Source organism: Lonchura striata, chromosome 6 (genome assembly GCF_046129695.1).
Source record: "Lonchura striata isolate bLonStr1 chromosome 6, bLonStr1.mat, whole genome shotgun sequence".
Taxonomy (NCBI): Eukaryota; Metazoa; Chordata; class Aves; order Passeriformes; family Estrildidae; genus Lonchura; species Lonchura striata.
Window position 1 is genome coordinate 73641 of NC_134608.1, and position 25897 is coordinate 99537.

At 49.2% G+C, this 25897-nt stretch overlaps 1 protein-coding gene across 1 annotated transcript in view; it reads right to left on the bottom strand.

Annotated features, from left to right (window-relative positions):
• Positions 1-25897, bottom strand: part of LOC144246460 (UBX domain-containing protein 1-like) — an 88715-nt gene that overhangs the window by 62503 nt on the left and 315 nt on the right. The window lies entirely within an intron of this gene.

The following is a 25897-nucleotide window of genomic DNA, read 5'->3' on the forward strand; positions in this document are numbered from 1 at the left end:
GGATCCTATGGAGTGTGCAGCCCCCTTTCCCAGCCCTGCAGTGATTACAGCAGCCGCCCTACAAATCCCCTTTCCCAGCCCCAGTGATTTCAGCTCTTCACCCACAAGCTTTATTTAACTGCCAGCTCTCTTCGTTAGCTCCAGCTGTGCCTTTCTCCATCTTCAGCGTGCAGGATCTTGGCCTTGGCTCCAGCTCTGCCAGACTTCAGCTCGTGCCCCAGGGTGTCTAAGCCCACCCCAGAATCAATATCCCAGTTCTGAAGTGATTTCAGCTGCCACCCACCAATGCCCAGCCACTGTGCCTATGCTGTATTATTTCAATTCAAAGCCCAGAACCCCGCTCTCAGCAATAGAATTCTTTTTCCATTTTCAGACACAATCCCAGCCTCACAGTGACTTTGCCCCCAGCCCCACAGGTGCCGTCGCAGACCGAGAACATATCCCTGCATGGCCAGGATTTTCAGGCGCAATCTTAGAGCCCCCACGTGCGCACTACACATCCTGTTCTAGTTTCAGTCACAAGCCCAGCCCCAGCATCCATGTCAGAGGCATAAAAGGGATGTGGCAGGAAGAACCCCACAGTCCCTGTGCCAGCCCTTCAGATCCTATGGAGTGTGCAGCCCCCTTTCCCAGCCCTGCAGTGATTACAGCAGCCGCCCTACAAATCCCCTTTCCCAGCCCCAGTGATTTCAGCTCTTCACCCACAAGCTTTATTTAACTGCCAGCTCTCTTCGTTAGCTCCAGCTGTGCCTTTCTCCATCTTCAGCGTGCAGGATCTTGGCCTTGGCTGCAGCTCTGCAACACTTCAGCTCGTGCCCCAGGGTGTCTAAGCCCACCCCAGAATCAATATCCCAGTTCTGAAGTGATTTCAGCTGCCACCCACCAATGCCCAGCCACTGTGCCTATGCTGTATTATTTCAATTCAAAGCCCAGAACCCGGCTCTCAGCAATAGAATTCTTTTTCCATTTTCAGACACAATCCCAGCCTCACAGTGACTTTGCCCCCAGCCCCACAGGTGCCGTCGCAGACCGAGAACATATCCCTGCATTGCCGGGATTTTCAGGCGCAATCTTAGAGCCCCCACGTGCGCACTACACATCCTGTTCTAGTTTCAGTCACAAGCCCAGCCCCAGCATCCATGTCAGAGGCATAAAAGGGATGTGGCAGCAAGAACCCTACAGTCCCTGTGCCAGCCCTTCGGATCCTATGGAGTGTGCAGCCCCCTTTCCCAGCCCTGCAGTGATTACAGCAGCCGCCCTACAAATCCCCTTTCCCAGCCCCAGTGATTTCAGCTCTTCACCCACAAGCTTTATTTAACTGCCAGCTCTCTTCGTTAGCTCCAGCTGTGCCTTTCTCCATCTTCAGCGTGCAGGATCTTGGCCTTGGCTCCAGCTCTGCCAGACTTCAGCTCGTGCCCCAGGGTGTCTAAGCCCACCCCAGAATCAATATCCCAGTTCTGAAGTGATTTCAGCTGCCACCCACCAATGCCCAGCCACTGTGCCTATGCTGTATTATTTCAATTCAAAGCCCAGAACCCCGCTCTCAGCAATAGAATTCTTTTTCCATTTTCAGACACAATCCCAGCCTCACAGTGACTTTGCCCCCAGCCCCACAGGTGCCGTCGCAGACCGAGAACATATCCCTGCATTGCCGGGATTTTCAGGCGCAATCTTAGAGCCCCCACGTGCGCACTACACATCCTGTTCTAGTTTCAGTCACAAGCCCAGCCCCAGCATCCATGTCAGAGGCATAAAAGGGATGTGGCAGCAAGAACCCCACAGTCCCTGTGCCAGCCCTTCGGATCCTATGGAGTGTGCAGCCCCCTTTCCCAGCCCTGCAGTGATTACAGCAGCCGCCCTACAAATCCCCTTTCCCAGCCCCAGTGATTTCAGCTCTTCACCCACAAGCTTTATTTAACTGCCAGCTCTCTTCGTTAGCTCCAGCTGTGCCTTTCTCCATCTTCAGCGTGCAGGATCTTGGCCTTGGCTGCAGCTCTGCAACACTTCAGCTCGTGCCCCAGGGTGTCTAAGCCCACCCCAGAATCAATATCCCAGTTCTGAAGTGATTTCAGCTGCCACCCACCAATGCCCAGCCACTGTGCCTAGCCTGTATCATTTCAATTCAAAGCCCAGAACCCCGCTCTCAGCAATAGAATTCTTTTTCCATTTTCAGACACAATCCCAGCCTCACAGTGACTTTGCCCCCAGCCCCACAGGTGCCGTCGCAGACCGAGAACATATCCCTGCATGGCCAGGATTTTCAGGCGCAATCTTAGAGCCCCCATGTGCGCACTACACATCCTGTTCTAGTTTCAGTCACAAGCCCAGCCCCAGCATCCATGTCAGAGGCATAAAAGGGATGTGGCAGCAAGAACTCCACAGTCCCTGTGCCAGCCCTTCGGATCCTATGGAGTGTGCAGCCCCCTTTCCCAGCCCTGCAGTGATTACAGCAGCCGCCCTACAAATCCCCTTTCCCAGCCCCAGTGATTTCAGCTCTTCACCCACAAGCTTTATTTCACTGCCATCTCTTCCGTTTCACTTCCTCCTCAACACCTTCCCAGCAGTGCTACGTAACACTGCTTCTGGCTCTCAGGGCAGGATCTTTGCTTTTGCTTTAGCTCTGTATGGTTTCAGTTGAGCTCTTGAGCCCATATTCCTGCCCCATCCTAACCATCCCTCCCCCAGTAACTGCTCTACACTCTCTATCAGAGCCCTTGAAGCAATTTCAGCTCCAGCCATGCAATTCCCATCCCAGCTCCATATTCCCTATCCCAGCTGCACAGGGGTTTTACCCCGAACCCTACCACATTTCTGTGTCCTCCGGCTCTGCTGCCTCAGCTCCAGCTCCTCAGCTTCCTACTGCCTGCATCTAAAAGCTGCTCCTGCTTCTCACTGCTGCTTGGAGCTGTTGATAAGGGCAGAAATCAGTTACTGTCATAATGTCAATGCCTCTTGCAGCTATCCCACCCACCCTAATGGGATCCCAACTTTAGGGACCCTTGAGCCCTGAAGCCAAACATCTACCTTCCCCCACAGCCTGGGTTTCAGCCGAGCACCTCCCCAAAGGCCCCCTCACCTCCCCCAGGCAGCCCCAGGGGCTGGGAATAGCCACCGGGCCCCTGCTCCCACATCCCAATAGGTGCCCTTGTGCTGCTGCGTGGGCCCTGGAACCCTCCGAGCCCCCACATCCTCAGCCTCTGCTTGGTTCCACGGGGCAGGAGCTGGGAACCCCCAGGCATCTCCTGCAGGCCCTGCACTGCAGCTCCATGCCCCTCTCCCAGGGCATTTATCCAACTCCAGCCCCAGCATTTCCACTGCTCCACATTGTTTTGGGCTTGACTCGTGCCAAAGTCCTTATTCCACACCCTGAGCCTTTATGTCTCCGGTGACCTCACAACCCGTGATTCAGCCCCAGCCGCACAACCCTTACTAAATCAAAATCGGAAAAAGAAAACAAACAGAAACAAATTAAACTTAATAAAACGAACAAAACAATGAAGTAATGCAATATAGATAAAATTATTAAGTAAAATCAAAATCAAATAGTAAGAAAGCAAACAACCGGCTTTATTCCCAGTATTCTCAATGTTACTTTAAATCCAGAAAGCGCGAAAGGGCTACTCCCCAGTGACAGCAGCCGGTCCCCCCTGCGCCACGCCAGGCCCCGCACCAGCCTCTGGCCGCCCGAGCCGGGCAGGGCGCGGCGCAAACAACTGGACACCGCCGGCCCCCGGACGCCGCCGCAGGCAGACGCGGGAGTCGCGTGCGTGCTCACCAGCGCTCCTCGGATCGGCAGCCGCGGGGGACCCGTCCCGGCGCAGCGGCGCTCCTCCTCGGAACGCGCTTCCGCAGCTCCCGTCGCCTCCAGCCCCGCCGCCGAACTGACGCCCCCGCCTCCCCCACGCACGCTACTTATGCCTCAGAGCCGGGCCAGCCAGCCAATCACAACCCGAGGCAGCGCCGGCCCCACCAATCCGAGCCCGCCCATTCCCGCCGCGCTCGGCTCGCGACCACCCCGCGCTCCCCTCACGCGCCGCTCCCGCCGCCGCCATTGCAGGGGCCGGGTCCGCCCGCTCCCCGCCGTCAGCCCGTTTCCCTGGGAGAAATCCCGGCCGGCGCCTGACGGGGAGCTCCCGCCCGCCCTTCCCGGCCCCAGCGCCTGCCGAGGTTGCGGCAGCAGGGATAGCGCTCCGCCGGCTCCCAAAGCGGCGCCGGGAGCGGCGCCTCAAGCGCACGGGGGAGCGGGGCCAGGCTGAGGAGTCGGGCCGCGACTGAGCGGGCCGAAATCGCAGGAACCGCGCCCGGATTGGAAGGGCGGCCGGGATTGGACAGGGCGGAGAAAGGCGGGCCGGGATTGGCGGGGCTCGGGAGCTGCGCGGCCGGGCCCGTGGCAGCATGGGGCGGAGCCCGCGCTGCTCGAAGGGCCCGCGGGCGCCCCGGGTCCCGCTCGGAGACCCCCTGTCCCCTTCTCGGCCCGTGCTCGTGCCCGGCTCCCGGCGAAAAGGGCCCCGCAGAGCCCGAACTGCAGCCGCCCGTCGGCACTCGGGGCAGGGGAGAGGCGCAGCCCGGCATTGGTTCCGGGCGGCAAAGGCGGACTCCGCGCTAGCAGCTCGGATCGGGGAGCGGCGGCGACGCGGCGGGGAGGCGGCTCGGTGGCGGGGAGTGGGGAGGGCGCGCAAAAACAGTGAAGTGCCCGCGTCCCCCTGCCCGCCCTCCGCCTGTTGCGAGCCCGCTGCTCACCCTCTTTCTCCCCACACAGTCGTCGGATGCTATAGAGGGGACAATAATATTGACGTTCACATTCATAGATCAGCTTTTTGCAGCACAAGTATTTCGATATGGTACAACTTACTTTTAACTGCTTTGTATAGTATAATTTTTATAATAAAACCCCTACCTAATACCAAATAGAAAATAAAAATCCCCTTTATTCTAAATTATATTTAAATATTTCTATATTCCTATTTTTGATTTTTACAAGTACTTATCTATTCTATCACAACATATTGAGGTACTATATTTCGATATAATATTTATGACACGTAATGTGTTATAATAAGACACATACAGTAAAATACGCATTACGTACTGTATTGATTCCTATTGTTTTGTAGTATTCATATATCCACACATATTAATTATACATTTCTAGATGGATATTTATATTATATAAACATATAAAATACTCTACAGCAAACAATATAATACCTAATAGTAATGGATAGCATTATTTATGTTACATGTTTAATTTATAGATTTGCCGTTTATATTTAAAATTGAAGTTTTATATTCCCATTTTCATGTTTATGCATTTGTTTTGTTTCATTAGAGTTCTAGTTAAAACACTGCAGTTATAATCGAATTCCTAAAAATAAAATGCCAAAACAAACAGCATCAAATTCCCACCAGTACCGTCCAACAAATTCAGAAAGGCTCCACCAGCCAGCCAACTACCAGCAAAAAAACCCGCACTACACTCCTTTTACTAGCAGCTCTTATCACGTCACAAAAACGAAACAAACATTTTAAAAAAGACAGATAGAAACCCACACAGCAAATCACAAAAACCACTAAAAAGAAAAGAAAACGCCAACTAACTTACCATACTCCAAAACCATACAAGAGACCCCCAACGTTTCTAAAAAAAATAATAACCAAAACTCTACCACTACGCTAACTCATAAAGAGAACCCAATGCTCTATAAAATTAACTAAAAAACCCCACCAAATCATTACAGATATTAAAAAATCGGAACCACGAAGAAACAAAAAAATCACCACCAAATAAAATAAATACCTAAAGAGATCCACCACGGAAATGCCCATGTTCCCAAAAATAAAACTAATTAAAAAAACCAACAACCAAATACATCAAACTACAAAAAAAAAAAAAATTAAATTAACAACAACAAAATAGGTATTCCTAACTCAAGAAACAAAAATTGCCTCAAACCATCAAAACACAAATACCACCTAGAAAAAAAAAACACGTCGCCAAAAGAGCAATGTAACCACAAACAATATTTCCCAAATTCTCTCCAACAATAAAACATACACGGCAACCAAATAAGCCAAATGAACGAAATCCCTATAATATAATAAACAAGAATGCAATCATCAATATTAAAAAAAACTCACCGATTAACTCCAGGACACTCCCCTCAAGCCCACCAAAACAAATACTACGCACTCGCTCGAATAAAAGCCTCCACAACCGTATTAAAAACCTACCCTCTACTACATGCTACGACCCAGAAAAAACATTGGAAGCCTTTAAAAACACATCCTTTAAAAACATATGAACCGATCAAAAAGAAATCCAACAACACTCCACCCAAAAACAAAAACCGTGCCACGAGCACCCGAAGCAAGAACCGTAACAACCAAGAAGCGCCCGGGGCCCTTCTCCTACAGCGACGCCGATCAAAAGCCACCGATCCCAGGAGCTCCTCAGGAGCGCCTCAAAGCCACCGCAGCGAGGGAGGCTGGAAGATGCGGAGCCGCGCTCCCGGCCCCGGGCGCAGCGCGGCTCCGGCAGGAAAGCGGCTCCTCCGGCAGGCAGAGGCGGCGCCGCGCCGGCAGACCCCCGCCCGCTGCCCCCGGCCCGGCGGGGCCGGCACCGGGCCCGGGGGGCCCCGGCGGCGCCCGAGCCCCGCGCCCGGAGCGGACGGAGCGGCGGCACCGGCCGGCACCGGCCCCGGCCGCCCTCGGCCCGCGGAGCCGCCTCCAGCCCTCCCCTCACTCACAGACACCGCCCCGCTCGCCGCTCGCTCCCGCCCCTCGCCCCTCCCGCCGCTTCGGCCGGGCTCCGGCTGGGGGGCTGCAGTACCGCCCTGTGCCCACAAGGCGGCAGCACTTGTCCAGAGGGTCCGCGACACGATGGCGGCCCGTGGGGACCTTGACGGAGAGAGGCGTTTTTCGCCCATGCCTGTCGGCTCCCGCCAAAAACCCGCACGCTCGCGGTGCTGCTGACCCCACAGCCCGTGTGCACGGCACCAGAACCGCCGCGGAAAATCCCGTCGGGGGGCGCCGGCGTTGCGCGCAATTCAGGCAGTGTAAAAAACAGACACGGGTCCTCGAATTTCAACGTCCTCGTTTTCGCGCCCTCTCGAGAAGGTCAAGCGAGGCCGCGCCACGCCACTCCCAAGATGGCGGCCGCGGGCGGCGGGCTGCAGTACCGCTCTCTGCCCACACGGCGGCAGCACCGCGCCGTCCCCGCCGGCACGGCCTCGGCAGCGAACGCCCCAAAGCGTCCGCGCGGGAAAGAACGGAACAAAAAGCCTGCCTGCGACCCGACAGGAACCGAAAGAAAAAAGCTTTCCTCCTAAACTGCATTTCAACAAGGCTTGGTTTTATATTTTTCAGATTTATACTCACAGTCGGATTGGTAATGGATATTGATGGAAAATTGTATTTTTATCATTTCTTACATTTATTCCTATTAGATTTTATTACATTTTATTTTTTTATACATATCTTATTAGATTGCTTATATATTTCTATAGTTAGATTTAGATTTCTAAAAGGTTTATATTGCTTAAAAAAAACCCCTGCCTCTATCCAAGTAAAAATCTTTTAAACAAAACCCTTTATTTAAACTCCATTTAAATGTATCTCTATTTTTCGCATTTATATTCAAATGTATATTTTAAATGTAGATTGAAGTATGATGCTATCTATAGTCTCTCTCTTCCTAATACTCATTTTTATTTCTATTTTATATTTCTATATATACACCTGTAGACATTGATTATATATTTCCATATTTAGAATGATATCAAACTAAAATATATATTCATATCTTTTCCATTAAAGCCCTGCCTCCAACCAAATAAAAACAAAAAAAGCCCTTTCTTTAAACGATTTTCGAATATTTTTATATTTTTTTCATCATTATAGTCACATTTGAACTTCTACTTTATATAGATGTATTTATAAATATATTTTATATATATATAATAAGGTAGCGAGATAGATAAATTATTTTTTAAATTCTATTTCGTACACACTGCTAATACTTATATTTACTTACCTTTGAATTTTCATATAGATCTTAACGTATTTAGGATATATTTCTATACAAAGACTTCTAATTTTATTTTATTTCTAGTCATAATTTTAATAATAAAACCCCTACTTACTACCAAATCGAAAATAAAAATCCCCTTTATTCTAAATTATATTTAAATATTTCTATACTTCTATTTTTGATTTTTACAAGTACTCATCTATTCTATCACAACATATTGAGGTACTATATTTCGATATACAGTATTTATGACATGAAATGCGTTATAATAAGACACATACAGTAAAATACGCATTAGGTACTGTATTGATTCCTATTGTTTTGTAATATTCATATATCCACATGTATTAATTATACATTTCTGTATGGACATTTATGTTTATAATCGATATTTATATGCATATAAACATATAAAATACTCCATATCAAACAAGGTTATACCTAATTGTAATGGACAGCATTATTTATGTTACATGTTTAATGTATATGTTTTCCATTTACATTTAAAATTGAAGTTTCATATTCCCATTATCATGTTTATGCATGTGTTCTATTTCATCAGAGTTATAGTTAAAACACTGCAGTTATAATCGAATTCCTAAAAATAAAATGCCAAAACAAACAGCATCAAATTCTCACCAATACCGTCCAAAAAATTCAGAAAGGCTCCACCAGCCAAACAACTACCAGCAAAAAAAAACCCGCACTACACTCCTTTCACTAGCAGCTCTTATCACGTCACAAAAACGAAACAAACATTTTAAAAACCCTATAGACACCCACACAGCAAATCACAAAAACCACTCTAAAGGAAAAAAAAAAAAGCCAACTAACTTACCATACTCCAAACCATACAAGAGACTCCCAACGATTCTAAAAAAAATAATAACCAAAACTCTACCACTACTTTAACTCATAAAGAGAACCCAATGCTCTATAAAATTAACTAAAAAAACCCACCAAATAATTACAGATATGGGAACCACGAAGAAACAAAAAATTCACCCCCCAAATAAAATAAACACCTAAAGAGATCCACCATGGAAATGCCCATGCTCCCAAAAATAAAACCAATAAAAACAACAACCAAACACATCAAACAACAACAACAAAAAAACTTAAATTAACAACAACAAAATAAGTATTCCTAACTCAAGAAACAAAAATTGCCTCAAACCATCAAAACACAAATACCACCTAGAAATAAACACGTCGCCAAAAGAGATATGTAACCACAAACAATATCTCCCAAGTTCTCTGCAACAATGAAACATACACGGCAATCAAATAAGCCAAACGAATGAAACCCCTATAGTGTAATAAACAAGAATGCATTCATCAATATTAAAAAAAACCTCACCGATTAACTCCAGGGCACTCCCTCAAGCCCAGCAAAACAAATACTACGCCCTCGCGCTAATAAAAGCCTCCACAACCGAATTGAAAAACGACCCTCTACTCCATGCTCCGACCCATAAAAACCAGTGTAAACCTTTAGAAACGCATCCTTAAAAAACCTAAGAACCGATCAAAAATAAATCCAACAACAACACTCAACCCAAAAACAAAAACCTTGCCATGAGCAGCCGAAGCAAGAACCGTAACAACCAAGAAGCGCCCGGGGCCCTTCTCCTACAGCGACGCCGATCAAAAGCCACCGATCCCAGGAGCTCCTCAGGAGCGCCTCAAAAGCAGCGCAGCGAGGGAGGCTGGAAGATGCGGAGCCGCGCTCCCGGCCCCGGGCGCAGCGCGGCTCCGGCAGGAAAGCGGCTCCTCCGGCAGGCAGAGGCGGCGCCGCGCCGGCAGACCCCCGCCCGCTGCCCCCGGCCCGGCGGGGCCGGCACCGGGCCCGGGGGGCCCCGGCGGCGCCCGAGCCCCGCGCCCGGAGCGGACGGAGCGGCGGCACCGGCCGGCACCGGCCCCGCCCGCGCCGCCTCCCCCGCCCGCCGGCCCGGCCAAAGCTCCGCTCGGCTCCGCACGGCTCGCACCGGCGCGGCTCCGGCGGGCCCGCGGCAGCCCAGCCGCGCCCAGCTCCCCTTCCGCCCCGGCCAGCCCCGGCACTGCCGGCAGGGCTCCGCGCCGGACCCTTCGCTGCCGGGCCGGGGGCAGAAGAAGCGCCCCGAATGCAGCGGCACAGCCCGACCCCCGCCCTGCCAGCGCTGCCACGGCTGCAGCTCCCTTCCTCTGCAGCCCCGACTCTGACGCCACGCTCCGGCGCTCACCTCACCCCAACAAGGGAAAAGAAACGTAGGCTTCCCTTCAATCGCGTCCTCTAGAAGAGAAGAAAAGAAGCGCCTTGCCTCAAACCATGGCAAAAGGGGGCTTTTTACCTCAGTCCAAACCCCTTAAAAGGGGGGACAACAGGACTGCCCCCTCCAATTCAACCTCAGGATGACGAAATTTCAAAGGGAAAGGGGAAAAGTCCCCGTTATAAAAGCGCACCGGCTCACCTGCTCGGCTGCTGCTTCTCGGCACAAAGGTTTGTCCCTCAGCTCCTCCTTTGAGCAATGCTTCACGTGCCCAAGTGTGTATCCAGGGGATTCCCCGGACCCTGTCCGAAGCGCCCACCGTCCTTCCAGGAGACAGCCCCGGGAGCCCCCCAAAAACTCCTCTCCTCCAGCAGCTCCGTGCAAAAGCCAGCAAAGACAAACCCTCGCCCTAAAATAACCTCCCCCCGGCAGGAGCCGCCCCTCCTCCTCATCCTCACAGCTCACACCTGGGGCTGCTCTGAGCCCTCATCATCCTCACATCAGCTCACACCTGCCGCTGTTGCCACCCTCCAACAGCGTCTCTCCATCTCCAGCACACAGCCCACTTCTCACAGACACTGATCCATTGGAAATCTGCTACGGGTGTTGTCTTTTCTTAATCCATCTGGGTACACGATTAAAGCACGTACATGCATTGATGGTCATTGAGAGAAAGCTTTCCCCTGGAGAAAACAGTCCTTTTGCTGGCACACTTTGATACACCTTCGCAAAAAGCAGAATCAGCACCAATTCCTAAGACCCCTGCCGAGGAACTCAGCCCTCCTTGGGACACCCAAAGCAGCAGACCTCGAAAAAGGAGGGGAAAAGTCAAGCTTGGAGGGGAAAAAGAGGATAGAAGTACAGCAGCCTTTAAAAATGCCTGCACGGAGCAATAGTGGGAACCAGTCACATTTCTTCCTTCCTTGCTTTCTGTGATGACATAAATAGGAAGTAAGAACACGTTAAACAAAAGGCAGAGCTAGGATTTGACAGGTCTTTATTTTGGCAGGCTGCATGGCAAACGCCTCTTCCAGGACTGCGACACGTTTCGGGGAATGGCAGAGAACGGAGGCAAAAGGTGCCGGGAGCCCTTTCTGTTCCCTTCAGCCCCTTGCTCCGCTGGTTTCAGGGCACTCGCTTGGTTCGTTCCTAGAGAAAAACGCTAGGGCATGATTTTCAAAACTACTGCCCGTCCCCAGTCAGAGTTTCCTACATTCGTGGGTACAAATGAGTGGATAGAGAGAGGGCTTCTTTCCAAATGAGTTTAGCCATAGATTCCTGTTCTTTACCAATAGCTATAAAAACGAAACACTTGCCAGGTTTTGGTATTCTACACACACCCCTCCCTGGGAATTTTGGGGCAGCTTTGGGTCCCTCTGCGGGACGGCACCCAGCGTGACCCCCTCCCCTCATTCGCCACCCACCCGCTCCTCCACCGCAGTGTGCGTCCCTCTCCTGGGGACCTTGGGGTGCCCCAAATGCCATCAGAGCCCCGAGTCTTCAGCCCCTAACCCTGACCCCCGAAGAAGGCACAGGGCGAATCAAACTGCCCCGGACAGCAGCCCAGCACTCCCTTCCAGCCCTTCCCACACCTCCATCCCCCAGAAAGGGACTCCGCCGCAACAAGAAAGGGGGGAGCAGCCCCCAGAAGGCTCGAAGCTCCTGCCCCGCCTCGCTGTCGCGGGCCAGGGGCAGAAAGAGGGAGCGGCAGAGGCGGCGGGGACGCGGCACGGCCGGCACGGCACAGAGCGGGGGCCGCTCGCAGCGCGATGCCGGCGGAGCCGCAGGTCCGGCAGCGCCGGGGCGGGGTCCGAGCGGCGCGGGGGATCCGCCGAGAGCTCCGGGCCCGTGCGGGGACTCCCGCAAGGCCCGGGGGGCGCCGGGCTCCGGCCCTCGGGGCTTTATTCTCCGGCGCCCCGAGCCCCGCGGCTGCGGGGGAAAGAAGCGAAGGGGCGACGGGAAGAGAGGAGGGAGAGCGGGACATGCGAAAGGGCGGGGAGGGAGGTCGGGCTGCGGAGGAAAGCGGGCGGGGAAGGGAAAGGCCGGCAGGGCAGCAAGAGGGACGGGGCACAGAGGAGGGAGAGAGGGGGAATGGAACGGAGCAGCGGGGCAGGGACAGGACAGGACAGGAAGGAGCCGGGTTTGGGGGGGACACGGAAACGGGGGAAAGAGAGGGTACACTCAGGGGAATACGGGCAGGAGGATGGAGCGGGAGAGAGAGGGACAGGAGGGGATCCTCCCGGCTCCGCCCCAGCGCCCCCCCTGCCCGGGCTGCTGCGCTCGGCAGAGCTCGGCTCCGTTCGGCTGCACTCGGCTCCTCGGCCAGCTTCGGCTACTGTCGGCCACGCTCGGCTATTTCCGGCCGCATTCGCCTCCATTCGCCTCTTCGGCAAAGCTCGGCTCGCCTCGGCTGAACTCGGCAGAGCTCGGCTCCGCTCGCCTCCTCGGCCCCTTTCGGCCGCTTTCGCCCACGCTCGCCTAGTCCCGCCCGCACCCGCCTCCATTCGCCCATTCCCACAGCTCGGCTCCCTCCGCCCGGCCCCGGCTCCCTCCGGCTCACACATTTCCTCAGGGCACCTCAGGACAGGGCACACAAACTGCAGCCCCTAAAGGCTTGCGGCTCTTTCAACACACACACTCATAACTCAGCTCTCGGGACAGAGCTGATGGCTCCTCTAGGACAAGAATAGTTACACGTAAAAGCAATTCCCTCATTTTGCATCTCCTTTTTATTGAACCCCCCCTAAATCCCATCCACATCACAAGGAACGTGCAGCTCCGGTGACGCTATTTGTACAAAGGCCCTGGGGCAGCACACAGCCGGGATTCCACGGAAGAAAGCCCGGTTTGCATTGCAGAGGTTCTCGCTCCGGCACTGCCTGTTTGCAGCTGGGCTCCGCTCCCCTCATGGCCACATCCCCGAACGATGTGCCAGATTTCCCAGAGAGCTCCCAGTAAAACTCAGCTACAGTCACTGAGCAGAAAATCCTTTGGGCTTTAGTTCCACCCCTCACCTGTTCCGAGCGCAGGGAACGCGGGTTTTGGTCCCTCATCGCAGCAGCAGGGATGGATTAGGGTTTTGTTTTGGTTTGGTTTGTGTTTTTTTTGTGTGCGTGTGTTTGTTTTTTTTTTTTAATTAAAAAAAGGGTAATAAAAACAAACCATGTCTGACATAAATGTCCTGAAGTGCCATTCAAGCTTTTTAAACCCAAGCAAACCGTCCTAATTCCCTAGCCCAGTCTTCTATTCATACTGGCTACTTACACCCCAGTGTAGGAAGCTCTGCAGCCTTCTTCTCCTGTCCTGTATTAGACAGAGGATGGATATGAAGGGCACACACGCAGTCTTTTTGGTTCTTCAAAAAGATAAAAATGCCTGTAATAAAAATTACAGAAGTAATATTGTCTCTCAAAGTGTTCCAGAAAAGGGAAATTGGAGCTTTAACGTCCCACTGAGAGATGTTGAATAAAATCTTCCCCCTGAGTTTGCACCCAGTAATAAAATACTGATTTTTTTTTTTTGACCAGACAAGGTAGGTCTATAGGAGAACAGCTCAGGAGGCTCTCATGGCTCACGGCAATGAGGATGGAGCAGGACAGAACGTTAAAGGTGAAGTGTCAGTCCCCTGAATTAATGCCCTGATGGAGCCAATTTTTTTGCTAAGAGACATAACAGATCCTTCCCTTTGTTCCCCAGTTTCCAAGTCACCTGTAATTCGTTACCTGCACCAACCTGCCGCAGCTAAGTGACAAATCCAGCTCCTGTGCTCCAAGCCACGTGTCCCTGACGTGAAGGGAAGTCAGGGATACAGAATCAGCTGTGGAAGAAAGAGAAGACAAAAATCAGAACAGATATTCTTCTATTTCCCCACAGGATCACCAAGCCAAGCTGCTTGCTACCTCTCCAGGACTATGTTTGAAAAGAGTTCCCTAACTCTTTTCTTAGCCTGAAATTCCGGAGTGGCTTTGCCCATGCAAAGCCAACGATCCTACTCACAAGAAGGAACAAACCAGCTTCCTGTTAAATAAAGCACTTGGAAATATGAGCTGCCAGATGCTCTCACTGACCAGCAAAAGGGATCAGCATCCAGGCCCACGTGGAGCTGGGTTTTTAAATATCACAAATAAACTTAACAAAAAATTATTCCTGACTCAAACCCACAATGCCTCAAACCATCAAAACAAAAATAGTTCTGGAATGACAGCTACACCTCTGCAGACCACAGCACAAAAATAACACTAAAGAATTTCTGACACCTTCCTTTTGAAGATGCTCTTACAGCATATTATCATAGTAAAGGGGCATTCCCTACATCTCTAACCAGAACTAGAGCTAGAGCTATCAGTTACTTTCACATACTCGCATGTCTGTATGGTGGCCTTAGGAGAAGCTGGCAACACCTCTTCTGGTACCACACCTTGGAGGCTCAGATTGCGTCAAAAGCACCACTGAAACCAGCGTGCCAGGAGCTAACTGAATAATGAAAGTCATTTTCTCCATTTCTGTGACAGAAAAGCCCTCCATTTGGACAGCATTATTTGCAGCCAATTATTCTGCTACTTCCAGCAGTGCTCCAGGGAGCTGTATCACTTCTCCGCAGAGCTCAGGAGCTGTTCATTAGGTTGATCTCCTATAGTCTCCAGTTCTTCCTTTTGCTTGCACAATGTGCACCCTGCAGTGCCATATGACAGGAGCTTTGAGTGCTGTCTGTTGCTCTGTATTACCCTCATAGGACTGAGGAACCCGTCCCAGCCAGGGAAAGAACAGCTTTTGATTCTTGGATTAGGACACAAAATGCCACAGTTTATCCTAACAGTGGGAGGAATAAAGAGGAATACCTGGCATACACAGAATTCCACCTTAGGGCAAAGCCCAAGTGACACTGCCCTACAGCAGGATTTGAAAAATTCAGGGTCCATCTCTTAATAAATACATTTTGGCAAGAACCTGCACGATTCTCTTTGACATGTATTTCTCCTTTGTAATGACTCAGTGCTTGGTCTCTAGGACTTCCATATCCCTGACACACTTGCACTCGGATTACTAGCAGGAGGATCACAAACTTAGGTAGTCTCATATCTGTGCAGCATTTAAAGTCAAGGAACACTGGGCTTGGTCAGCAAGACGTCCAGTTTTACAATTTTCCATCACAGCTGCCTACACCTTTTAACATAAACTCGAAAAAGAGACAAAATTCCACCCTACCACTGTTGCAATAGGGAACTGAACTCTGATTTCAGACATTTTCCTCCTGCTTGAGCAGGGACATTGTACAAGATGACTCCACTGGTGGGTCCCTTTCAACCTTAATGATTTTGTGATTTTCAGGGTCTTCAGAGCAAGCCTGCTGAGTTTATAATGTTTTATTTAATTAAAAAAGCTGGAAGTGCAGCTCGAACCCTGAAAGTCAAAATGTGTTTATTCCTTACTTACTCATTACCCTCCAAAGTAGAGCTGCAGCTCAGCAGGCAGAGAGGGACTTCTGTGGACACTGCATTTGTCACCTGTGACTAATTTAATTCAGCAAGCTCTAAACCACAGGTCAGCCTGTTCCATTACAGCATCATCAGGGCAACTTACAGGAACTGAAGCCAACTGAGAGCCCCTTCATCCCAAAGAGGACAAATATAAGCCTTTTACTTCAGCTCAGCAGAACTCTTAGTTCATCCTAACAAGAGGTAATGCATCCCAGCAGGTGTCAGTGAACCCAACCTCTTTAAATACTCATTTAACCCTACCTCAGCTGGTAATCAAAGTCGTGGGGGTGAGGCTAGGCTGAATTTCTCTTTTCTGTCCTTCTCCAGAGTAGTCCTAGTGAAGTGGCCTTGGACTCTGTTTTCTGCAGAGCCTAAGTGCTGCTCATGAAAGCCTCTAGGAGATTTTTCTCCTGCTGCTGCTAGAGCTGTGACTTTGAAGAACTCACTCCTAAGAGCTGGAAATGTAAAAGCCAATTGGATGTGCTGGGCTGCAGTGCCCCAGCGCCCCAGGACAGGCAGTGCCCCTCACCGTGCCTGTGAGAAGGTGAAGCCAACCCACGCCAGGTGCCTGTGCTGGACAAGTGGGAACACTGAAGCCAAGGCTGCTTCCTTCTTGAGGCTTTCTGAGGTGGCTGCTAGGAGAATTTCTCTTAGGCAGTCACTCTCTCGAACCCAGTCTCTCAATAACCTTCTGACACAAATAGAGGAGGATTTTTGTTCACTATCTCCATGTGTGCAAGGTAGGAAAAGTTAATTAATTGCCAGCATACCAGAGGATTCCGCCAGAGGAATCCTCTATACCAAGGCCTTCCATCAGAGCAGAAGGCACTAACCACGCAAAACCTCCAGCGGGAAGGATCCTAGCAGTCCTCTTCTTTCCTCCTTTGCAAGAAACTGTGCTTAAACATTCCCCAGTAATTAAATATGCTTATGACTCTTAAAACATTTAAAGTTCCTTGAGGGAAGAAGGTGTGTGGAGGCACTATATGATCCACTGTGTTTCTTACGTTTGGGGTTATGTTATATATTCTTACGTAATGGTTTGAAACTTATCTTTATCCCTGCACCGTGTCCTTAGAACAAGGCTGTGAACACTCTTTTTCTCCAAATACAAGAATAATTGAGGAAACAGAACAGTGTTTGTCAGAAATAATGAGGGCAGAGACTGAGGGTGCCAGCATGCTGACTTGTACCACCTTAGGACACTTTTGGAAGTCATCACTCCTGTAATATACTGGATCCAATGTCAGCAAGAGCTCCACTCTCTCCTGTGGTTTCCACAGGGCCAAAAAAGGCAAGAGCTCCTTGAGACTGAGGGCTCCTCATGCCCTCCAGCAAGGAGAGGGTGGGCAAAGACCCATCGGTAGGAAACAGATGATCCTCAGACTGAGCAAGTTGCTAACATCCTCTTGAATGTGCTGTGGAATTGTGCAGGCATTGCCATGGCCAGGGAGAGAGCAAATGGATGCTCTGATAATCTGCAACCTAAATTTAGCTGCAATTCCAGAGGGACAGTCTGATAGCCTGTTCCTAAGACATTTCATTTCCTGGACCTCAAAGATCCCCTCAGCCACTGCAGCTGCATTCTCTGAGGGTATATCGTGCGTTTCAGGCAGGTGTTGGGTCCCTCCTCACTGATTCTGCCCCACATCTTGTGTTCCCAGGCTGAGGTGGGAGACTTGAGTGTAGAAGCAATTATTTATCTCTGCCTAAGAGAGACTTCTGAGTATGATCTAGCTTAAATGCCTGCTTGTAGGGCAGGCTGCACAGCTGAACTTGCCAAACACGGAGAAGCTAAACAGGCACCAAACCCTTGGCTTATTTCTGGGGGAGGCCCTCAGATGGCTTCTGAGCTTCTCCAATCTACGCTCTACAGGGAGTCTGCACATCTCTCCAGCAATTGAAATCTTGAGCAGGGAAGCAGGCTGGTAGCAAAAGACTGAGCTAACACATAGCGAGGCCAAAGGAAACCGAGTGTCAGAAGCACAGCTTTGAGTCCAGAAACACAATCAAAGCCCGGGGAAGAGTGTGGCAAATGCTGGGGTCAGCAGTGCAAGTACAGGGCAAGGCTGGACGGTCCCTGAGCAAAGCACCGGGCACTGCCCAGACCAAACCAAAGACCAGAGTCTAAAAGCAGGAATACAGGGAGATTTCCAGGAGCTCTGCTGGGCTGGGATAGGCTCCCATGGTAAGCTGAGAGGATGGAGACTCGGCCCCCAAGCTACAGCCACTGGGACAACTCTCCATCACGGGGCCAGGGAACTGTGCAGGGCACAGACTCACCTCATCCCCAGCACTGCTGTCCCCGGAGAGCCCGCTGGCTCTCTGCTCCTGAGAAACACTCTCTTCTCGCAAAAATCCAACTCCCTCACCACCTGCATCTGCTTCTTCTTCAGTATTGCCCGCAACCTTCATTTCTGCTCTCTCAAAGCACTGTTCATCTCCACCTCTTTTTCATCACAACACCTTTCAGTTGACACCTTTGAAGTGAAGAGGCCACTGAATTCTACCATTACAGAGTAAAACCACTCAGTATTGACACAGCCAGCTATTAGTTTTAATCCTCAGTTCTGCATTCCAAGGGATACTTTTGAAAACACACTGAAAACTCATAAAAATACGTGGCATTCACTGGAGCCAGGGCTCACTTCTGCACTGTGCCTTGGCACAAACACGCTCCATCACCTGTGACATCTCTCCTGCATTGACCATTGTTCAAAGCTTTCCTGCAGGGGCCTGACGGAGCAACAGGAGCTTGCTGAGCTTCTGTCAGGGCAGGAGCATAACAGGGTGCAGATCCTGTCCTGACCCCACCAAAGAGGGGTTTTTCCTGCATTCCTTCCTGCTGTGACACTCAATGACAAACATCCTCTGGGCCTCTATGTTATCAAATACAAGGACATGCCAACGTTTAGCGAGGACAATTTCAGCTTTCCCAATCTAAACTTTCCATATGATGCAATGACACTGTCACTTATTTACTGAGAACCCCAGCCCACGTAGCCTAGAGAAGTGTCTGTTGGCTCAGAGCAAGCTTTAGGAGCCTGGAAGAAGCTTGTTTTGGTTTAGATGCCAGGCCCAAGACTGCATTTGAACTCCTGTCTCCCCACCAGAGGTTTCTAACCCATCCCCCGTGTCACATGTGCAACACCAAATTCAGCAGAAAAGCACTTCTGGGAGCAGCTTAGGAATGGAGGAAAGTATAGTTATTATAAATGTTTCATGTATCTGTATGTAAAGATAGATAAATAGATAGCTAAATATGTACAGACATCTGTACACCCACCTACACCGGTATCTATATGAAGTCCTTTCTAGACCCTTCCCCAAATTTCTAAGTGATTGGTGCTTATAGAGGCAAACAAAATGAACTTTTAAGTTAAGCCAACTTGGGTGGCTATTTGTGTCACAACAGTCTCTGAAAAAATGATGACAGCACTTAAAAGTCACCAATAGTAATAATAATAATAATAACAACAGTAATAAAGTATTTTGCTGCTATTTTGGCAGCTTATGCTGCTTCTTGTACTTACTGCTCAATGCCTTGCTATTTCAGTAATTCACTGTGAAGCAATAAAGCAAAAGCCTTAAGGCTGGCTGCTTAGCTTACAAGAAGCTCTGTTACAATTTGGAGAAAAAATAAAACTTGGAGCATTATCAGTAAAACAGAGATTCTACCCATACCCATTAAAAATGCAGTATTTGCTCTGCAGACCTGCAAAAACTTACTTTAAAAGGTTAACTGCGACCTTTCACAAACCCAGGCTCATTTTAGCAGAAGAGTTTCCTGCTTCTCTGTGACTGTGAGATGTATCTATTAAGTTCCTTTCAAAGGCCTTGCCTGACCTATTCATATTGCAATTGAGAGCCAAAATAGCTCAATATCAAATATCTGCAAGCACCTTAGTACTTTTGGAAGAGTGGAACTGCTCGATCAAATCCTCACGCTGACCACACTGTTTCAAAATGCAACAATGAATTATGTCATTATGTCTCCATTTGGAAAGGATTATAATGTAAAATTAAGACAAGAGCCTGCCCTACTCTGAAGGCATGGGGACAATGGGGATTTGAGTCCCCAGTATGTAACTACTGTTGCAAATGGAAGACATCTATCAAGAACAGAGACGTGCGTTTCTGCACGAGATACAGTGCCCAAGTCCCAGACTTCATTAACCTTAATTAAATGGTCTTGAAACCAAAATTTTTCCGTAGCAGTTTGACTGCATTAAAAGGTCCCTCTCTGTAAATGGTTTTGATACGTAAACATGCAAGCACTCCCAGAAGGGCCACATCCTTAAGGACTGCTACTATATATTTACTTTATGAAGACACTGCCCCATCTGCTGGGTCAGCCACGCACACGGCCCCACTGCTACGCTTGAGTGTGGCACTGGAATAAAACTTTTCTTGTGTTTAGGAACAAAACCCCGTCAGTCAAATGCACAATCATTCCAGCAGCAAGTAGGGATGCACCAAACTGCTCGGGTTTCCATCCCTGTTTATTCTGGAAACTGACCACAAACTCCTACGGAGATTTTGAAGGGCACAAGGGCTTCTTGTGAAAGCACAAAGGAAAGAATAAATGACTAAACAGGTATGTTCAGAAGAATCGGTGGGAGGTTTGTACCTAAGCACATAAGGCCACAGCCTCCTTTTTCAACATGTACAATCGTAGAATCAGAGAATGGTTTGGGTTGGAAGGGACCCCAAAGCTTTTCTCATCCCATCCCCTGCAGGGACACCTTCCACTAGAGCAGGTTGTTCCAAACCCCATCCAACCTGGCCTTGGACAATTCCACGGGTGGGGCTGCCTCAGCTTCTCTGGGCAACCTCTGCTAGGGCCTCGCCAGCGTAACAGGGACGAATTTCTTCTGTATATAGGATTTCTTTAAGCTTTAAAGTCCTAAAGCAGAGGCCACCTCAGGCAGGCATTCACGGATGTAAAGGGTCCTTCTCAAAGGTAACTGTAAAACATGTTCAATGTTCATAAACCTTTCATATGCTGCCCACCAATTACGGAGTGCTTTGAAGAATTTTTAATGAACGTAAATTTTAACCAAAAATACTGCAAAGCCATTATTAATACTGTACGTAGGCACAGGGTACCAGACTTGTAAAGCTGCCAGAAACCTAAACTCTTCTGATAAGATTTGCCACATTTTTTTCTTTAAATAAATACATTTTAAAAAAATCATCAAATGTCCCTGCTTTGTTTCACCACGGCAACGAAATAAGCACAGTCTCAAGTCTGTGCTTCTGTTCCCTATTACATTAATTTCTCCCACCCTGTTTCTCCCTCAAAGCAGTGAACGTGCAGGCAAAGTAATCCTGCCATTGCTCCAACTCCATGGAGGATACAAACCTGCCTGCAGCCTCTGCCCCTCTGCTACTAGGTAGTCCCTGCTGCGCCCAGGCTCTTTATTCAGCGTTGTAACAGAAACACTTTCATTTTTTTCTCTTAAAAAGACACCTAACATTTCACCAGATGGTATCAGCACTTCCAAGTGCCTGTAAACCAGACTCCCCAAGCCCAGCCCATTAGGAGCTGCTCTGTGAGTGGCAAAGGAATCCAGAAATTAATCGCCTACCTTACACCGCTTCTCACCTGGTCTTGGCTACTTCCTTTCCTCAGGCTCTGGCAAGAAACCCAGACATGAAGCAATTCCCCAACCACAATGACAGCCATGAAATGCTATTTAGGCTGCTGACAGTTCGGCCCGTATCATTGGGCAGTCTGACTGAATTAGGATAGAGAATTTTAGGCACACATTAAAAAGTATCTCTAGTGTCTAAAGGTACTCTAAAAGCTGGATGCAATGGAGGAACTACTTCCTGAAACTTGTGGATGTGCTAAATCAATGACTGGTCACTGATTAAAGGCTGGAGCACTCACCTTGAGCATTAACACCTCAGCTGATCAGCATGTGCACATGAGTACGTATCGGTGCAAAGGATTGTCTTCTGCTTCAACCGACAAACTGCTGGATAGCTTTTAAAGGAAAAAAAAAAAAAAAAAAAACAAAATAAATAAAATCTGTATTCCTCCAGACCCAGGGGAACAAACAAACCAGATCTTCCGGACCCAAGCCCCAAGCCCTGCCAGTAACAGACACAGCACTAAGGGATGCACAGCACGGCTGGGTGCTTAGGTTACCAACTTCTGAACTCAGGAAAGAAAGGAGGAAAAGGCAAACTTCTGGATTATTTAACAAATTAACTTCAGCTACGATCACTCTTGGTAACTTAATGGAACAGAGGAGCAAAGTCCTCTGCCCAGAGACAAGAAGTGACTGTGTATGGCTCAGCTCACGGCCACATAACACACTCTGACCTCAGTCTGCTGGAGCATCCTCCATATGGGGACAGCAGGGGCAACCTGGATGGCTGGACTCACCCTTGACTACCAGCAAAATGCTGAAACAGTCCTGACCTGGTGCTGTGAGAAAGGAAACACTGCCAGGAAGCATTGACAGGATCAGTTCTGAAAGCAAAGCGAGGTCCTGGCCTCATGCATTGCCCTGTTTTAACCACACAGGCAAACAGCTAAGAAATGTAACTATTTTCTGCTTAAAAGCCGCAAATTCCTTGGAGAAAAGGAAAACTCAATCTGACAAAAAGAAACACTCAGGCAATGGTGATAATCTGGCACATACTGGATAACAAACATTGCCCAAAAGCTGCCAGAGAAAACGGAAATTAAAAGTCACAAGGCAGATGCAGAATAATATCTGTTGTGAAAATACATTATTCAGCCAACACTGGTGGCGGAGACTTTTGGTGCAGTGCAATCTGCACACCCTGGTGACCACATATGCAGCAAGATGTGCTGCTTGGCATAGCCAAAGAGAGAGCAGCAGCCTTGCTTGGGAGGCATTTGGGAACCAGTGCCCTTACAGGTCAGAACTACTTGTTATGCCACTCTCACTGCATCGCAGCCTTCTGGAACCTGAGTAACACAGACCAGCCCTGCCACGGGGCATGCAAGAAATCATATGGGGACAAGCTGCAGACAAATGGGCTACTAGTCCTTGCCACATGCATCACCAATGGCACAGCATATGCTCCCGGTTACACTGTGGGTCACATTCTGGATGGAGATCTGCAGTCCTCCATCTGCCTTTGAAGAGACAGATGCACACGCTGTACAGCCAATCATCAACTATTGCCCAATTCCATCTTTACTGCACAAGGGCTTTAGCAGACCTGCATTAACTTCATACTGCCTGGACGTCTGCTCTCATGTGTTCAGAGGAGAAACAAGAGAAATGTCTCACTGCTTGTTCCAAGGCTTTCTTCTCTTCACCTAAACAAGGCTCATGAGTGATACAGAAGGAATGAGGGAAGTATTTTTTTCTTGGAGCCCAACAATCAACCGACAAGACAACAAGGAAGCCTCTAGAGGACTTCTGACCACTCAGGTCATTGATATATTATTATTTTAACAGTCATAAAATCACTTTTGTGATATTTCTCTCCTTGTTTCTTGCCATTCCCCGTTTGTCCATCCAGATACATCTACTCTCATGTATCAGGCTGCACAATCTGTAGTGCAGAGACCATGCCTTCACTGTGTTTATGCAGTGCTCATGCAAGAAGACTCTTGTCTAGCAATGAAGGAGGCTTAGGGATATCTGGTGTCCAGTAGCACAAGCAGCTGACAGTTCTGAGTTCTTCCTCAAGCAAAATTTCATCTGTTTTATGCAATAGCCACTCCAAGTACAACCGCATTTTGCAAAGCACTTTTCTGACAGATTTCAGCCAGGCTAAATGATGGCTCTTCCTCTTGTCAGAAGAAGTACCCTTGCTTTTTGCTTTGACTGTGGATCAGAAAAGCATCAAAGCACAAGGCTCTGCCTAATGACTTCAAACCAGAGGCCTCTGGAGCCACTCTCAAGAGCACGTTCCCTCTCTGGGTACCTGCCACAGCTTCCACCCTCTTCTTGGTGGATGGCCATTCTCAGCCAAAGCACAGCCATGGCCAGCCACTTTGGGATCATGCCAAAGCCACAACTGGGGGCACTGGGCAGAGCTGCCCACACAGCTGGCACAATCTGGCACATCACCGTACCCGTGTGCTACACAAGTTTTGCTGCCACTGCCGTGTAGCTCACTGGTAACAGAAGATTCACAACAGATAATGGTTTAAATCAAATAATGTGATCCGAGCCCTGCTCTACTAACACCATTATCTCTTTACCTTTCCATTGCTTGCAATAATCAGGTAGCGGCAAGTTAATGAATTTCACAGCACGCGTCACATAGCACCTTGTTACATAGCTGTTTCTTCTGCATCTGCAACAAAATGAAGGGTAAGACTGTGAAATTACTGACAGAAGGCAAGTAACAGTGTCTACTGACCACGGGAGAAAAGATGCCTCCAAGAGACTCATTCCATCATTCCCCTCTCTTTGGCAAATTACAAGAAATTAGCCCTTTTTATTTCTGGAAGAAATACACCACAGAGCAGTTGTGCCACCAGTGCACTGTCACCACGCTGCACCCGTGGGCAGCTGATTCTGCACTGGAAACCAGAGAGCAGGAGAGCAGAAGCCTGGGGATGGGGGCTTGGTGGTACGCCAGAGAAGGCAGCTCCATACCTTTCACAATTCTTTCCCTTCTCAGTGCACCTGCGGCAGAGAAGGCCAAAGCTAAGACATTTTATATACATTTTTTTGATCACCCTGTTAGCTTAAGCGGAAACTTAAGTCTTCCCAGAACAATAAAATTATATAGCATGCAGAGAGAAACGGGCAAGCACCAGAAGCCCAGGGATCACTCCCAAGGGAAAACTAAATTCAGTTAGGGATGAAAAGAGCCAGAAGGTAACATGAGGGAAGGTAACAGGACCTCGCAGCCAGCAAGAGGATGGGAGAAGAAGCTGTGCTATCAGCAAGTACCAGTGCTGCAAATGCAGGGAGCGCCATGCAGCCCCGTCTCTGCCAGGAAAGGCTCATGGAACAGAAGAATGAGCACACGGGCTGCCTCTCAGTCTCCTGGCAGGAAGCTTCTCTACTCCCCTTGTGCCTGGACACAAAGCTTTGGGCAGTAAAGAAGGGAGAGGCACGGTGGCACCCGTTCAGGGACGAGCCAAGCTACGGCACACCCTGCCCTGGTTCAGTGCTGGGAACCGACGGTGATCTGGCTACAAAAACCACAGGAAAGATCGTGTTTGACCCCGTGCAGCTTTTCTCTTAGAAATCACTTTAGACACTCTTCTTGTGACTAGCGCTCAGCGAATCCTACCAGGACACAATGGGACGTGCTGCAGCAGCAACCCTGACCATGGCATGGCTGTCCCTGCTACCTGCACGGACACAGCTCGGCCACAGAGAGAAAATCCTTTGTGCCAGGAATGTTTACCAGTGCCAGGTGCTGGTAAGCACTGCTCAGGGTGCTGCTGGCACCTGGGATGGCTCAAAGCTCCATGGTTTGTGGCAACAGCCAAAAAGCACGTGCCACCTCCTGAGGACCTCCACCTGCAGTATCCTGGGCTATTCAAAACCCACTATTCCCTTGTGCCTTTGTCTACCTGGAGTCATTCAGGGAAATGAAAATACACTAACTGAATTAAGAAATCTGTTAAGAGACATTTGTCTTAGGCCTCTGATGGAGAATTGAAGCACCATCAATTGCCTTCCTTCCTGCTCCTTTAATTTGCAGAATGAGTGTCCATACAGACTTCTAATGAGGTTTAGTTCTTCTTCCTGAAAAGGTAGCTTAGTTTAACTTTCTTCTATTCCTCCTCTAGACAACTTATGAATTACAGTATTAAAGCACCCTGACTCAAAGGATTCTTGCACTGTGGGAACACTTCCTGCTCAGAGTTTTTCAACAGTTAAAATCTCTGTGCTATCTTTTATGCCAGATTTAGTCAACTAGCCCAAATGGGTCCACAAAAGACATCTGTATGGATGAATGCAATTAAAATCTTCTCCTTCTCCTACTTTCACTCCATTGCTGGAAATGACACAAAACATAAGAAAAAACCCAGTACCTGTTCCATTTTCAGACTGAAGCAACAGCATATTCCTGGCTGCTAATGCAGCAGGGGCAACAGCACTGCAGGGAACTGTTTGGATAATCACATCTTCATTTAAAGAGAACCCAACTTCTTGATCTAAGCCATCACTGCCCTCCAT